Raw genomic sequence first — 16,028 nt, 5'->3', positions numbered from 1 at the left:
GCAGAAAGCAATGGTTTAAACCCTCCCTGGTAGGCATGAACAAGCACTTAATGTACTTAAGGAAAATCTGCCTGTTGTATATGGAAGACAAGAGCTAATCCCAGCCTTACTGTTGTTATGTTATTGGAGCACCAGCCTAGCGCTGACCCTGGATACTTGCCTATCCAGAGCTTGAGAAAACATGTTTAAATATGTTTGTTTAAATTGCCCAAGAGGTCAGAGGTGCAGTTGTCTGGGTATTTTAGCAGTTAAACATAATAATTCTCTTCATGTCTTCAGAAAGTAATGCAAATGGCTCTTGAATAAATGTGATTACAATTAGTTTCCTTGGTTTTGTGTAGACCACTCAAAGTGCTTCTAAGTATAAGATCATTTTATTTTGGCTGAAGTATGTATCTTCATTTGTGGAATTGTGATCATTGGTGTCCAAAGGCCCACACTAGGTCCAATTTTTCCTTGATAGTATCCTTTGTTGATTATTACATTTCCTTTCTTGAGTCTGAAAGTCCTTCAAGGAAGGTCAACTGTTGGAAGTCATCACAGGCAGAGCCTGCTGTTTGTTTTGCTAATACTTCCCCTCCATGCTTACTGTACAAAAAATGAGTGTGGGTTGCCAAGTGTTCCTTGCTCTTTGGCCTGGTGTTCCCTGAAGTAGTCCACTCTAAATTTTGCAGTCAAGGAAATGTGCAGTGTCAAAGTCAGTGGGAGCACGGTTACAAGACATGGGTCTGCTAACTTTCTTGGGTCTTAGTAGGGTTATCAGGTCCCCCAGTTTCTCCTTCACAGATGTTAGCACTATCATTTTTTTTGGGCCACCATCTAGTGGATATATAAAAGATAAGTCCCATTGCCTCCAAAGGAGATGTCATTTATTTTTTATGGTGGGAAAGGATTTTTGCTTCTCCACAGATCTTTCATGCTTTTTAACAATTGAAAAATTGACAAATTTGACAGCTTAAGCCCTACTCCCCAGTATTCTCCATAGCCACATTTTGTATCAGAGTCTGTGTAGTTCATTGTCATGGGTTTGTTCAGTGGTGGCGCTTGTCTTCATAAATCTGCCTTTACGTGGACTCTTGCTCAGCCCCACCCCCTCACTTGCACTCCCTATTACACGAAGCTCTCCTTGCAGCATAGCATCTCTGGATGCTTCTCTTGAATCCTTCAGTCTCATATGAGAAGCTTGCACCATGTTTAGCCCTTAGTCTTTGTGGGATTCATGGGCTGCAGAAGAAGCAAGAAACTGACTGTTGTACCGTTTGTTGGTGAAATGGAATCTCTGTGCATGCCTTCAATGCCTTCCATTTCCTCACATGTGGCCTCACCGTCAACTTCCTGTTTCCAACAGATGTGTCTCATCTTCCCTCCTGAGCAGTATTCCCACAGCCCCTTTTCTTTGCCTGGAGCCTCACAGAAGCCTATGCTGCCAACCACATGGTCCCTGCTTCTGCAATCCACGTGGAATGTTTCCCTTCTTTCTTATAGTAGTATCTGCAGCACTCACAAATTTGTGGCCCACTTGCCATGTGGGAGGCAGAGAGGTGGATCTCTGTGAGTTCAAGGTTATCCTGCTCTATATCCAGGGCTAGTCATGGCTAGAGTGAGACCCTGTCCATAAATACATACATGCATGCATACATACATATTTCCAAGCTATGCCTTCTGTATAGCCTGTCCCCTGGGCTGCTGCAGTTAATGCATGTCCTTTTGCTCTGTCTGTGAATTTTTGCAATTCAGGAAGTGTGTGTGTGTGTGTGTGTGTGTGTGTGTGTGTGCGCGCGCGTGTATGTTTATATTCCTAATGCCTAAAGCACGATAAAGAAATGTGTGGTGAAGGAAATGTGTGTGAACTGTTTCATCTCTCCCCCAAAACATTTGTAGCCTTATGCCTGCAGTTCATGCCTGCAGTTGAGTTCGGGTGGTCACATTTGGGATTGGGCTTTTGTCTCTGTAGGCTCTATTGATACTGTAGAAAGGAGAGGGGCACGTAAGATAGCTGGTGTTTCCCTTTGCTAAAGGGGTCTCACTTAGAGCTCATAGTCATTCTCACGCTCACTGCATGCCTGGCAGTGGCAGCCTCTCACACTCACTGCATGCCTGGCAGTGGCAGCCGAGCAGTGTGCAGATGATGCCAGCTGTATTGTGCTTGGTGGGCCACAAGTTCAGTTGAGGTGTCAAAAGGTTTCTGTTTGATTACTGTTATAAGCAGACTGATGATGATTGTGCTGTGTTTTCAAAAGGAGGGATTAGTACCTAAATACAAATAAAGTTTATGTACAGCCACAGTATAGTTTTGTGTATGTTTTCTTTTTTCCTGTTTGGTAAAATTACTAGAAATGATTAATTCTCTACTTAATAATCAGACTGATTCTTTGGTTCCTGAAACACCACACAATTGCAGGTTACTAAATATCTCTGCTTTGACTATGTGATCAAATCGAATTATCAAGTCTTTAAGCAGTCATTTAACTTGGGAGGCAGGTAGAAAAGGTTGACTATTAGGAGATTTGTGAACTTGGGAGCAGGGAGGGAGCCAGGGATGGTAGGGAAATGCAGGGCCTATTGATTGATGTATAATGATGGTACTTACCTTTTATTGAGTTGTGACTTATTTTTCTTTCTGTCAACCTTCTGATTATGTATCGGCACACTTGCAAATGAGGTCATTGAAATCACTGAGATGAAATCACTTACCCACATGGCTGCAGGCTATTGGCCCCCAGCTCTTCTCTTCTACCTGACAGTGTGTGTGAAGTATGTGAAGTGTGTATCTATACTGTGTATACCAAACCTGTTTGTTACTTGGAAAAAAACGTGTGGTTTGTTATTTGATTATTCATCTGTAAATGACATGGTCACCTCTTCTCAAACAACTCAGTGGTTGTCCCAGCCTCTGTGTCACAAGTTAAGTGATTATTAATGCCCAAGAACAGCAGAATGACAAATTTCCACTCCATTTTTTATATTTAAGTATCAATAAAAATGTGGTTAACTCCATCTTCTTCCTTCCCTTTTTCCTGCCTAACCATAAGTTAGCCCAGGCAGACTTTGAACTCAGGACCCTTCTGCCTTAGCTTCCACTTGCTGGAATTACAGCAAAGAACCATCACACATAGCTTGGTTAAATTATAAAGCAGAAAATTAAAGTCACTGCTGGCACTCTAAGCAGCCCCATAGCTAATCATTCCAAATTTTAAGGACCTGGATGATTTTCATTTTGTTAGTCATTTTCGTTCTTAAATGGGATCATTAATGAATATGTATGGATTACTCCTCTTTTTCTCTTGCCTTTTATTAGCTTGAATAAATAATGCTACAGCTCAAAGTTGGGAGAGTCAGTTGTGTGATTGTATTGATGAATCATATGTTAATTGGCAACCACATTAAGAGTCAGTCATGTGACACACCGCTTTTCTAAGCCTGTGTTCTCAGTCAAAACCACCATTTAATCCTGGTTGGCTTCCTTGAACTCCATCCCTCCAGACAAGGCACAAAGAAGGTAAGAAACAGACAACCAGGGAAAGAATGTTAGTGTGTCTGGTCAGTTAACAAGTCCAGCTGCACTCTGCCTGGGCATTGGCATGTGTTTAAAGGACTTCTGATGTCTTTGGACTAGAATGTTCTTGTCAGCAAAGTAGGCAAGAACATCACCTGGTTGCCTCTTTTTGATGGTCAAATAAAATAAGGAACATGCAGATACCAGGTGAAAATACTCTGGTAACAATGCAGAGTGGCCGTACTGGGACACAGACCGTAGGTTCCCTTCACTCACTGGTTCAGTAAGGAGGGGTGCTCTAGGCATAGACGCCCCAACTGCTCTGTGACGCAGTTAACATCCCATGTTCTTCCCACTTGGACTTGACTTCTCTTAACCCTTAGAAAATACAGGTTGAAAATGATGTAGGAATCTTCCAGTCAAACCAGTATGTTTTATATAAAGGGAATTAAAACTGAGAGATTAGTTTTGTATTTAAGGTCACACAGTTGTTTGTTAAGCAGCCAAACTTAAATGAACCTGTATGCTTGTTACAAAAGCTAATTAGATTTTACCACACCAGGGAGCCAGTGGAATGACAGTTCTCATGACCATTTAAGAGCATCATTTGAACAATCCCACAGGCATGGATTTCTAACATTTGCCATTGAGACACAACTACAACCCCATCCTTAGCCCCCTACCCCAAACTGTGACACAGCCTTCCTATTGCCTAGCAGTTGAGAGAGAGTGATAGGCCTTGTAGACAAGCAGTTTGTGTTGGATCCATGATCTTTAAGCCTCTCATCCTGGGCATATGTACAGTGAGAAAAGAGTAAATTCCACTGTTTGCTTCTGGTCTGTAGCAGTCAAGCTGTTTAGAGGAAGGTGTGGGATTTATGTACTTCTCTAAGGTTTCCTCTAGGTTTCACTGTGAATCAACTGCTTGCTGTTTGGAGAGTTTGCCCTTTCCTGAGAGGCCGATGGGCTGAGAGATAGCAGATTTGTTCATTCTTTGTTAGTTGTATGACTTTCACTAACTCCTGCGTTGTTTCTAGCTAAGGAATGTTTTAAACATGAATGAATGGGGAAGAACTTTGGGAACATATGCAGTGAAGAAAATATTAAAAACAAAGAAAACAAGATGGGTTGATGTAGTTGCCACCTTATGGAAAGTAGGTAGGGTGGAGAGATCCTGAATGGCCCAGAAACAAGAGTTGCCTCTCCTTTGTTCCAGGCCTGTGTGTTTATGTTTGGAGAAGATCAAATACTGTAAGAAATATGCAGACCTCTGTGTCCTGTATCAGTTACCTCATTTATCATGTGTTTAAGTCTAATGTGTGCCCTACCTACAAAACTGGTGTTATGTATGGAAAAGGAACAAGAAGAAATGCTGGCTTGTGTGGAAGTGTCCTCAGAGAGGACTGTTGCCTTCATCTGTGTCTAATAGAACAGAAGCTAGAGGGTCTCTAGTTTATTTCTTTGTTTTCAGTCTGACATTGTTGATGTCAACAACCACAGGGTGATTGAGTGGTTGGTTGTTTAAATAGGGTTATGGTTTCGTTTTAGTTTCTTTTTCTCCCTTGAGTATGGGAATGGTGAATTCTAACTACCACACCCCTCTAGTTTAGTAAGGTATTTAGGGTATAGGATGTGATTCAGCTTTTTGTGCCTGGTGGATGCCTCCTGGAGACCCGTCTCAAGTGTCTTTTGAAGTTATAATGAGGAGTGTGTATGGTAAGTTTTACTTTGTTTCCTTCATGCTGTCTATTTAGTATCATGTAGTGTGACCCAGCCCTGAGTTTGAGGAGGTGTTGGTGCTAATGTCCATGCTGACTTTTCCATGGCCTATAGTGATAGGTTCTAGCTGCACTTGTAGGGGAGGGAATCCTGTGCCTCACAGAGCACGTCTGCTTTGGGTTCCTCCTGCCGTTGGGTTATTAGGCTCCTGGCTCTCAGCACTCCTTCTACGTTTCTGAACACTACTATGTCAGAAAAGTGCCCTACTGAGGTCAGTGTGATGGGCCCACACACACTGCCCGTGATCATGAGACAGCAGAAGCTGCAGAGCATTTATGTAATCTGAGTACAAACGTGGAAACTCCTGTGAGATCACACAAATCATTTGAGAACTTGAGCTGAGGCTGCCTGTCTATGGTGTCTCCTTAGGCACTTGAAAGCTATTTCTGTAGCCTGTACTTCCTTTGTTTCCCACTCACCAGCCTCTTGGGTGCCATGCTACATTCTGAGTTCTGTGACGCTAATTTTGGATTTTTTTTTTGTCATGATAACACTTTATATCACATTTTTTAATTTTTATTTTCCCGCTTTTGTTTCCAATTTTAAAGATGACACACCTAGACATTTTTACATGTGGTAAAAATAGAATTAATGTTCTGAATTTGTTTTTGTACTAAAGTTTCTGATTCTTTGACCTCAACTTCATATGTTTTTTTTTTTTTTATTGTCGTAAATTCTGCATACTAAGTGAGTTGGGTGGCTAATTATTGTGGATGGCTTTCTGCTGTCGCTTGTAGACACTGTCAGCATTACAAACTGGCTGTTACTGGATCCACCTAGTTAGGCAGGTTGCTAGATGAGATGAGACAGACACAGTTTGGATCCTTTTTCCTAACCCTGTTACGGCTCCTCTGTCCTCATTCTTCCTCTGGTTACCATGGCCTGCTGTCCTCAGCCAGAGTGTGCATCAAAATCAATGCAGACATTGTCAACTGGGAGGTCTTAGTAAGGTCCAGTGTCTGTGTTTGAAAAGAGTGATTCTCGTGGGAAGGGTTTAGCTACAGAGCCAGAACTTAACTGTTAGCCAAGTAGGCTTCACCTAGTGAAAAACGTAGTTGAGGAACTGAGAGAACTTGTTTTCTCCAGGTGGGATCTCACAACAGGCAGAATCCTCTGTTCCCTTCTTCAAGGCGGCTGAGGTCTCTGTGTCTGTGGGGACCCTCAGGCCCAATGGTATACTGTGGTTCCTTTATCTCTTACCCAGTTGCTTGTCTTCTGTGGACTCGGGTTCCTCTGAGTCTAGGGTCATGTGTGTCCCATGGGGCACTGAGGATGACTGTATTGTGTTTTCAGTTTGGGCTCACACAGTCAAGTAGCTATGCACTTCATTTTCTTTCATTTGAGTTTGGCTTGTCACTTTTTTTTCATCACAAATCTGTTTGGTCAGAATGTGGGTTTAGTGCCCCCTTATATATTCTCAGCTGTGACCAGGGTGCTTTTTGCAGAATGCCATGGAGATGAACCTCTGCAGGACTTCTACGCCAGCCTCTCTTGTTCAGGCTATGTCTCAGTGGCAAAGGACATAAGGTGTGTTAGGGAGCTCACTTGTTGTAGTGCATAATTGGCTGTGCCAGAAAACAATGGAAATTTTGATTTTAACAATTACTAACAATGTAATTTTAGAGACATCATTTAATGCAAAAAAAAATTTAGCTTTTGTCACAGTAATAAAATAAATTCAAGTTGTATATGAGCTTGTTTTCTAAACTTTACACAAGTAAAAGAGACTAATAGTTGAAGCTATATACACATAAATACATGCACACACCCTCAAAGCACACAGGGATCCTTGCTCTGGGAGTTTCCCAGGCCTAGGGACTTCATACCACATCAGCAATGCCAGACTTAGCTACTTCTTGGAGTTCTTTTATGTTACATTGCTAGCATAATGATGTCTTTGTAGTGCTGGATTGACTCTTCTGTTGCAGAAGCTTTCCTCTCATAAGGTCCAGTCATTTTCAGTACTATCACATTTACAAATATGACTTGAAGGGTACTTTGAGCTTGATCATATTTATCTCTTACAGTTGTAGTGTTTGTGAGGAGAATCAGACCAAAAAGCAAGAAAATAGCTCTGTCTGGATTCTCACATAGTTCCTATAATAGACACTTTTCTTCTGTAGGTGATCCTTTAGCAGTGTCGGTAACCCTATTTTGAAAGTACTCTCTGGTTCTCAGGCTTTGGGTGAGGAGAGTCCTCAGGGAGATGGAAATGGAGAGGGTATTGACCCTGAGTCTTCCATTTGAATGTGCCTAAGTGCTGCCACATAAAAGATACTACTTATGTTTTCCAGGAATGTTTAATAAATGCATTAGTGGGCTGCTTCTGCTCTCTGATCTGCAGTGAGCCCTGCTATAGGCTTTCTTTGTTCACTTTTGAGTGATTTCCTTCAGCTGGGGTCAGGAGTATAATATAATTTCCCATTGTCGGCCTCAAAGCATGTAAAAGGCAAGGAGGAGTGCCTTCTGTGAGTGCCTTCTTGATGCTGACAGCTTTATATACCCTCCTTGCACTCTCACCCAAACTCCATGTGGGTGTGGTTATTTATTCCTACTGTATTGGTGAAGTGACTAAGTCTAAGAAAATCAGAGAACTAGCCCAGGTCCTCCAACTACAGCCTGACTGTGGAGCTACAGTATCCAGAGCCTCTGCTCCACAAGCCTCACTAAACAGCCTCTTCCCAAGCTAGGGTGGTAAGTAGTATAGGAAGGAAAGGAGTTCATCCTCCATCACCTTCTACAAGAGTATGGAAATAAGAGCGAAAGTAGCTATGACTAAGAACCAGTCAGATCGTGTACTGCTGGGATTGATGGGGGCTTTCTGGGGGGCTGCACCCTAGATGAGAACACACATTCCTTCATTTAACTTCATCTGTGCCATGCCTGGTACTCTGTTAAATAAAGGAAATAAGACTCCCAAAATAACGAGCCCTAGCTGATCAGTCAGCTTTGGATGAAATCAAATACTCTCTCATTAAGTATTAAAGCTCAAAGGCATGCGCCAGGCCGTGAATGCCTTGGGAGACAATGAGAAGAAAGTCTGAATCCACCATATCACATGACAGTCTGTGGCACAAGTAGGGAGGGGTTGTGCATCTCTTTCTGTCTTTCCACTTAGGATTGAGAGTGGATTGAGTGGTCCAACAGAAGGCTTCAGACAAGGAACCATAGCTTTCTGATTCTGCAGCCTGATTTTTGATCACCTAGATATTCTTATTTTTGTACCAAAGAAAAGACAAGACTTCTCACCTCTACATTATTGCCAACACAAGACTCCTCTATGCAGTGGTGCCACCAAGAGCCAGTTGTCCACCATCTTCTTTCTTGTCACTCCTCCTATCCCCAACATATCAAGTCTTGTCCCCTGGTAATCTCAAGTCCTGTTGTCAGTTGGAGTTGGTACTTCCTACTGGGGAAGTAAGTAGTACGAGCAGAGAGGTGTGTGTTGGTACTGGACAGATGGACAGAAAAGAGGTGACCCTTCCTCCCAAGGTGTTTGACCTGAAGGAGTATCATGCAAACATTTCCTTGTTGCAGTAAGAGTGGGGACTCAAATAAAAGAGGCCCTCCAGTGTTTGAGAGCTTGTAGCAGCTAAGCCACAGCCTCTGCCTTGCCTCCTCTGCCGTCTTTTTACAGTGAGAGATTCAAGGATTGGAGGAATAAGAATGAATGAGCTCTCTTATCAGAATAGTGAGATAAGCCAATTTCTCCTGGGTGTCGACTGTGATCATACAGTGCAGTGTTCTCAGCTCCAGCTGCCTCATATGCAATCACCTGGCAAGTCTTAAAATATGTGCCAATACCTGGGCCCCACCACAGACCAGAGGAGAGTGTGTCCACGTCTTCTGCATAGTAACTGTTCCAGCTTGCTCTGTTACCATTGGTCCTAGCCTTGTAAGCCAGATTTTCTCCCTTGTGGAAGACCCCTATGAGGCTCCCCAGGAGTACTGGTTAACAAGCAGATACAAAGTCCCTAGTCTTTCCCTTTATGACCAGTTCCTGATTGTCTGAACTGGGATTCCACATCATGACAGGTAATGGTCTTACAAAAAACCGGGTAACTGTCTTAAAAACAAACAAAAAAAATAACAACAAAAAACCAAAGCAATTTATTTTTCTTCTGGTTTCTGTTCCTGGGTCGGTCCTTTGCTTCCCTTCTACCACTTTGCTCCTATTCCACCCTCTCACTTTGCTGCTGGTAACACCGTTTTCCATTGGCCTTTTGGGTTTAGCTTATTGTCTTGCCCTTTGTAGCATTGCCAGAAAGATGAGTGTTGTTTGCTGTGGGTACTGAACTTGACCTGTCGGGAAAGATTATTATGTAGGAACCCTGCAAAGCAGTGATTCCAAAACAGCATACTTCCAGTTACAGCCCTGTTCTCAGAAAGAGGAAAGAGTACTTCCCGCCTCCCCTTTTGTTTTTGTTTTACTGCTTTACTTTTATAGCACATTTAAAACCTTATAGACTTCTGTGTTTCTGGCCCTGGGATTTTTTAAACAAAAAATAAGTATTGTGTATGATAATAATCCACAGATACTAAAATTTGAAATGGAAAGACAAAGCAAATGTACAGGAATGCACAATCTCAAAATGCACTTTTATCAGTCTTCTTTTCAAGTGTGAAATTCTCATGTTTAATCCTTAGCTGGGGGATTTGCTTGATGTTTATATGTCTCTCTTGTCTCTTTCGTTTGTTTTTTTCCCCCTTCACCTCAGTTTTGTGAGGCTTAGTGGTAAGATTAGAGATGTGCCAAGTAGTCACGGAGACAACTTACAGAGCTGTGGACTGGGAGGCTTCCTTCTGCCACAACCCTGCTAGTGAGTATGGCCCTGAATCCAGTGTTGAGTGTGGCAGTAGCTACCCCATCTGGTCTTTACCTGCACTGGTCTAAACTTGTATTTTCTTATATCTAAGACCTAGGCAGTAATGAAACCCAACAGATGCATTACAGCACCATAGAGTGGGTAGTGTAATTCAGTTGGGTTTTCTAAATGTTAGAAAAAGAGACAACTTAATATTCCTAGGAAACCGATATTTTATAGATTCCTTTCATTACTTTGCTTAATTTCTTTGAATGAAATCTAGCCTTATTACTTTAACTGTTTATTTATTATTATGCAGCTGTCTAGAGATTGGGAATGTTCATGTAAGGTGCCTGAGATTTAAGATTCAGGGAATTGGGAGTGGGTGTATCACTTGCCTACCATGTGAGAAGTGCTGGATTTGATACTAGTGACACACACACACAGACACACACACAGAGAGACACACAGACACACACACACACAGACAGACACACACACACACAGACACACACACACACAGACAGACAGACAGACAGACAGACACACACACACACACACACACACACACACCGAAACAAATCAGAAATGTTGAGGATAGGGTAAGAGGAGGAGGCCGAGCTTATTAACAAACACTGTTTTGAGTATGTTAGCCTGGCATCTACTCTTTGTAATATACTAATTATAATAAAATAAATAAAATAATATAAATTATTCTTTGTACATAGGTCTCAATCCATGCCTGATGTGGTCAGGCTGGTGGGGACATTTTCTCAGTTGAAGCTTTCTTTCAAATGACTCTAGGTTGTGTCCGGATGAGGTAAAATAAGCCTACACTTCTGACCCTAATGTTGCCACCTATTATCGGGATGGAAACCTTTCTTTAGTTGGACATGAGTATCCCAGGTTCACAAGAGATAGATGGGCAATCACACAGTTTAAAAATCTGTGTTTCTATACTGAGCACGGCAGGATGAGTCTTGGAGAAGGACCCCTGAGAGGTAGCTTTTGTAGCATAGTTTGGTGTGTTTGCATGCAAGTTTCATATTCTTCTCTCCTGCTGATGACCTGTAAGCACACGTAATTAGATGTTTGGTCTGTCCCAGAGCATCTTGCTAACAATTTTCTTACCTACAGTCCACTCTCACAATAACCGTTTTGTGTGGAAGCTATATCATTAACATCTGCTTTGGCATTCTGTCTCTGACCAGTGGGTGATTCTGAAAGTCTCAGATTTTACTTTCAGATTCATCCATGGCTGAGCCAGCCTCTGCTTTTTTCCCCCTAACTCCGAAGAATGCTTTCTAGACAAAAGGCCAATTTTAGTTGGCCTTAATTCTCCCTCTGCGGCATTCCTTTAGTTCTGTGTGCTTGAAATTCAAGGCCCGTTCTGGTTTCAAGTACACTTTTTAAAGTCTGAAACAGAAATGTATTATTGGACTGATAATGACTTACGGAGGCCAATAATGGTTTTATGGAGGAGCCACAGTGCTGTTTTTGTTAGTGGCTTAAGTGCCTTTGACTGTTCTGTCTCCTCCACCTCCTTCTCCTCCCTCAGGTTTCTTGAATCGTGTTAAGTAATTTGATATTCCTCTTGTCCTGCATAGTGTAAGCTAACATTGGCAAATTGTTGGGAGAGTGCTTCAGGGAAAGAATTCAGCTCTGCACACAGCAGTATAATTTTGTGGCAATTGTAAATGGTTCTTAAAGTACAGAGTGAGCAAGAGGCCTTGGATCCTTTTTTTTTTTTCCCCTTCACGTTTAGCATACTATACAATACTGGATTTTAAAAATATTCGGAGAGAACAGATCATCCATGATGCCACTAACCCAACTACTTTTAGTTACAATTTTTAAGTCTTTTTTTTTTTTTTCTAGTTTTAAACAGTGGCCTTTGCCTTCTTGCTTTACATTGTTTTATGGTTTTGCAGTCTTTTCGTTAGTTTTTGGGTTTTGGGGTTTTTTGTTTTGTTTTGTTTTGTTTTGTTTTTTTGTTTTGTTTTGTTTTGTTTTGTTTTTTGAGTAGCATAATATAACTGCATGGAACTGTTCGTTACTTTCCCAAACCGTTTCTGTGTTATCAGCTCTCTGGAGATTGCCTAAATTTTGGCTAATAACCATCACTGCTCTGATCCACTTCTGAGTCATTAGCCTTTTTTTTTTCCAACTGAGCAATTTCCTTGGCGTACATTCCCAGAAGGAAGATGCTAAGACAGGAATGGTGGAGTGCCAACACTGTGGTGCTGTCTGATGCTGGCAGTCACTTTGTCAGTGGTATATGGCACAGCTGTCCGTTAGGAACCATCTCTATAGAATGGGCCGCTCTGTGGTTGCTTTAGCCATCTCCAGGCTGTTGGATCCTGAGTTTCTCTAGCAGGCCTCATTTGATGTCCCTTTTAACAGACTCCATGTGATGTACTACCAAGAAGAAAAGGTGTCAGCATAGCTGACTGCCCCATGAAGGAAGGAGGAGATACCACTCTGACTCACTGCCTCTTAAGAATAAGATCAAGGAAGCTCTTCATACCATGTTTTCACAATGGTTGAGACCCTAACTCCCAGTTTACCTACTGTTTGAGTTGGGTAAGGTGCCTAGCCTTCTTCTGCAGAGAAGGTGTCATCATACTCTAACTTTCCTTAGGTAAAACTCCTCTGCATACTCTGGCCTTTTGGCTCTTCCCTTCTGCCCTTGCTCTTTATTCTCTGAGGCCAGGTGAACACCCATCTTCTCAGTCATCTTGCCCAGCCAAACAGGACTTCTAGAGCCTTCTGGGTAGTACATGTGTTGTTAGCATTTCGCTGTCTTTGGGGCTTAAATGTGTGCTAGCACTGCCAGGTCCCGTGTTTCAGGAAGGGAAGCATTTACTTTCCACTTGTACTCATGTTCGAGGGATGGGTAATGAATGTATTATTTAGCCTCAGTCAGTGCTTAGATTCCTGACATGAAGTGAGACAAGAAAAAGTGTGGTATGATGAATCTCTGAATAACTGCAGGAGGACAATCATTTTTGTAAAGTAGTCTGTGTGGTTTTTGTGCAAACTAAGCAGATGGGCATGGTGAGAGGCAGTGCTTGTACCAGGTCCTTAGAGGAGGCGACAGGAGCCATACTGTCTCTCCGCTGCCTGGTCACACCACTCTCATTGGTAGACTGATGAGTGAAGGCTGAGCACCGGGAATCACAGGATCGTATCTAGATCCTAATGACATCTTTCTACCAGGTGAATTGTAAAAGGGGGTGAAGGAGTGTTTGTACTGTATCCCTCCCACCCCTTCTCACTGGGTGACATGCTGCCTGCCTATCATTTCTGATCGAGTCTATATGTTTTAAGTCCATCTCTGATGCCTCAAGTCCCCTGTCTGGAGATAACACACAGGCAGTTCATACACACTTTTTTTTTGTTGGCCTTCATACTGTGCCACATCCCCATCATGTTTAAGAATTCTCTCACTTTTCCAGTCGTGTTGTTTTTCTCCTCAGTTCTCAGGGGTCTTCTATAACTGCCTATGTCTTCCTCACAAAGCAGCAGAGCAAGAGAAGCTTGTGTGGATCACATTTGTTATAATGTGACCTCAAGACAAGCCACTCAACACCCTTGAACCTCAGATTCCTCATTTATGAAATAATTAAGAATGCCTGCCTCGTTAGTGCTTCCTTGTGCCAAGCTTGTAGGAAGCACTCAAAATCAGAGATAGTGAACTTCAGGTAGCTTACTAAAGAAGGCCAGCTGAACTTGGTAGCAGATCTTGCTGAGCTGTGTGCCTTGATCTTGCTTTTTAATAAGTCTTTGCCCTGCAGAGGTCAGTGTGCCTCAGTTTATAGGGATGTGCAAGTTGTGCATGAAATAAGGAAGACCATTTCACTTAGGCCTCCTGAGCTAGCAGAAGCTCGGTTTAGCTCCCTCAGAAGGAGGGCTGTTGGCTTTCCCACCTCCTGACCCCTTCCTGTGGTCCCTTTCTTGTAGTTATTTTTTCTTTTCTGTCCAGCATGTGCTTATATTTGTTTTATTTTGTTTGTTTCTTGCTCATAGTGGTATTTCTTCTTCAACATTTGTTCAACTCCAGTTGTGGCTTCTGGTGCATCACTTTCCCCACCCCTTCTTTCTAGCTCCTGTACTGGGATCTGACAGGCCAGCTTGTCCCTCTTCTGCAGCCAGATAGACATCTCTAGGTTGCTGGATCAGCCTGTGTTCCCTAGTGGTTTTAGCAATGCAGCCAGAGGAAAAGTGTAGCTCCTGGCTACCCTTGATTTCATCTTTAGCTTCAGACTAATTGTCATCAAGCAGTATACAAGTAAATGATTTAGGAGCTATTCCTATTTACGTATCTATCTCTGGGCATGAGAGTCTTGTCCTTTGATTCCATGTTACACAAAAGCAGAAATATTCGGAAGACACGTGGTTAAGGAAAACTTGTTTGTAGAGCTAGTTGTCTCTTGAAAAAAGTAGGTCTTTGTTTGGAATGTAGCAGTCTGTAGCAGGATGAGTCAAGCCTTCCACTGGTTTGCATTTTTCATCAGTGTGTCATTTAAGGAAATCCTGTGGTCAGGGCCTTGAAACAAGCCTGTGTTTATTTTATGCTAAAATAAAAAAATTCAAAACACTTAATAATGTATGTGAAGATAAAATTGTGTTTCTGGAGCTGTTTGCATAAAATTTGGAAGGGGGACAGTTTTCAGTGCTGCCTATTATAAGTCTTTTCAACCTTTGGGGTGACCTTTATTCCAGTGTGGATCACAGAAAGTGGGAGGTTCTTCTAGTTTAAATATTACAGATACTTGAAGAACTAGGGGTGGATTCCATTAACCTTCGGTGACTTTCGTATTTAATAAAGGATTGATTTTTATCCTAAGTGTCAACTGAAAAGGACCACACAGAAGCGTTGTTTAATATATCTAATACCCCACACGTATTGTTTTATTTAGCAGCTCTAGAAATAGAGTATAAAATACATTTTTTTCTTTACATTGTAAGTATTAAGAGAAAATTATGATGGTTTGCAGTGTTTTAAAGTTATTCTTATTTGAATTTTTGAATAAAGTTTGACCTTTTCTGGCTGCTAACCATATTTGTTTTGTTTATTCTACAAGTGTTTATTCTGTAAATACAGTACTAAGAATGTGTTAGTTTCTAGGAGTCAAGCGTCAGTGATTTCAGTTAAGATGAGATCCTGTGACTCTAATCTTGTCCCTTCAGTCCCACCTCGTCGGTGGCTTGGCCCCCTTCCGTATGGGTAAACACATTAGGTTGGTTGATTCTTAAGAGAGGAACTAGCTGTTAGCCCAGTCTGCCCTCACACTCATTGCACTCTTGCCTCAGCTTCTTTAAAAGCGGGAACTGCGCATTTCACCACGACATAAATTTCCCAGGGGCACTTCCAAACCTGAGGGGTTATCAGATTCCAATTTAACCACACTGAAGTGCATATGGCTCTCCGCACCCATGATCTCATCTCAACGTCTTTCACCATTAGAGATCCCCTAGGCTCCTCCAAGCCTCCCACCATCCTCTTTCTCTAGCCATTTCCAAACCTGCCTCTGGAGCTTGTATCCTCTCCGAGGCCTAATTGGCCCATGTTTTCTAGCACTAGGGGTTATCTCAGGATCTGCCCTCCCGTTTACTGAGCTTTTGAGAAACCAAATACCTTCATAGGCCATTGGAGCCAGAGTTGCCTTTGTATCCTCCTCACAGAAATTCCCACAAGAGGCAGCTCTGCATTTAGTTTTTATACGAGACTGTCCAGGCTCTGGACTTGGGCAAGTCGTTTACATTCTCAGAGTTTTGTTTTTAATAAGTATAATAATTAGGCTATATCATTCACATGTAGGATTCTTCTAGTTCTATAGTACGATAAAACGAGGTTAACCATTGGCTATTGGAAATTGGAGTTTTTCCATTTCAACTGAATCCTGGTTAGCATAGTGGATATTGAGCTTCACTGAGCACAGAGG

At 42.1% G+C, this 16,028-nt stretch overlaps 1 protein-coding gene across 7 annotated transcripts in view; it reads left to right on the top strand.

The window, feature by feature from the left end:
- The window catches only part of Asap1 (ArfGAP with SH3 domain, ankyrin repeat and PH domain 1), a 299,267-nt gene that overhangs the window by 137,699 nt on the left and 145,540 nt on the right, over positions 1–16,028 (top strand). The gene's annotated exons all lie outside the window — the stretch shown is intronic.

Source organism: Arvicanthis niloticus, chromosome 13 (assembly GCF_011762505.2).
Source record: "Arvicanthis niloticus isolate mArvNil1 chromosome 13, mArvNil1.pat.X, whole genome shotgun sequence".
Classification (NCBI taxonomy): domain Eukaryota; kingdom Metazoa; phylum Chordata; class Mammalia; order Rodentia; family Muridae; genus Arvicanthis; species Arvicanthis niloticus.
The sequence above is the reverse complement of the archived record's forward strand: the minus strand, read 5'-3'. Positions and strand labels throughout refer to the sequence as shown.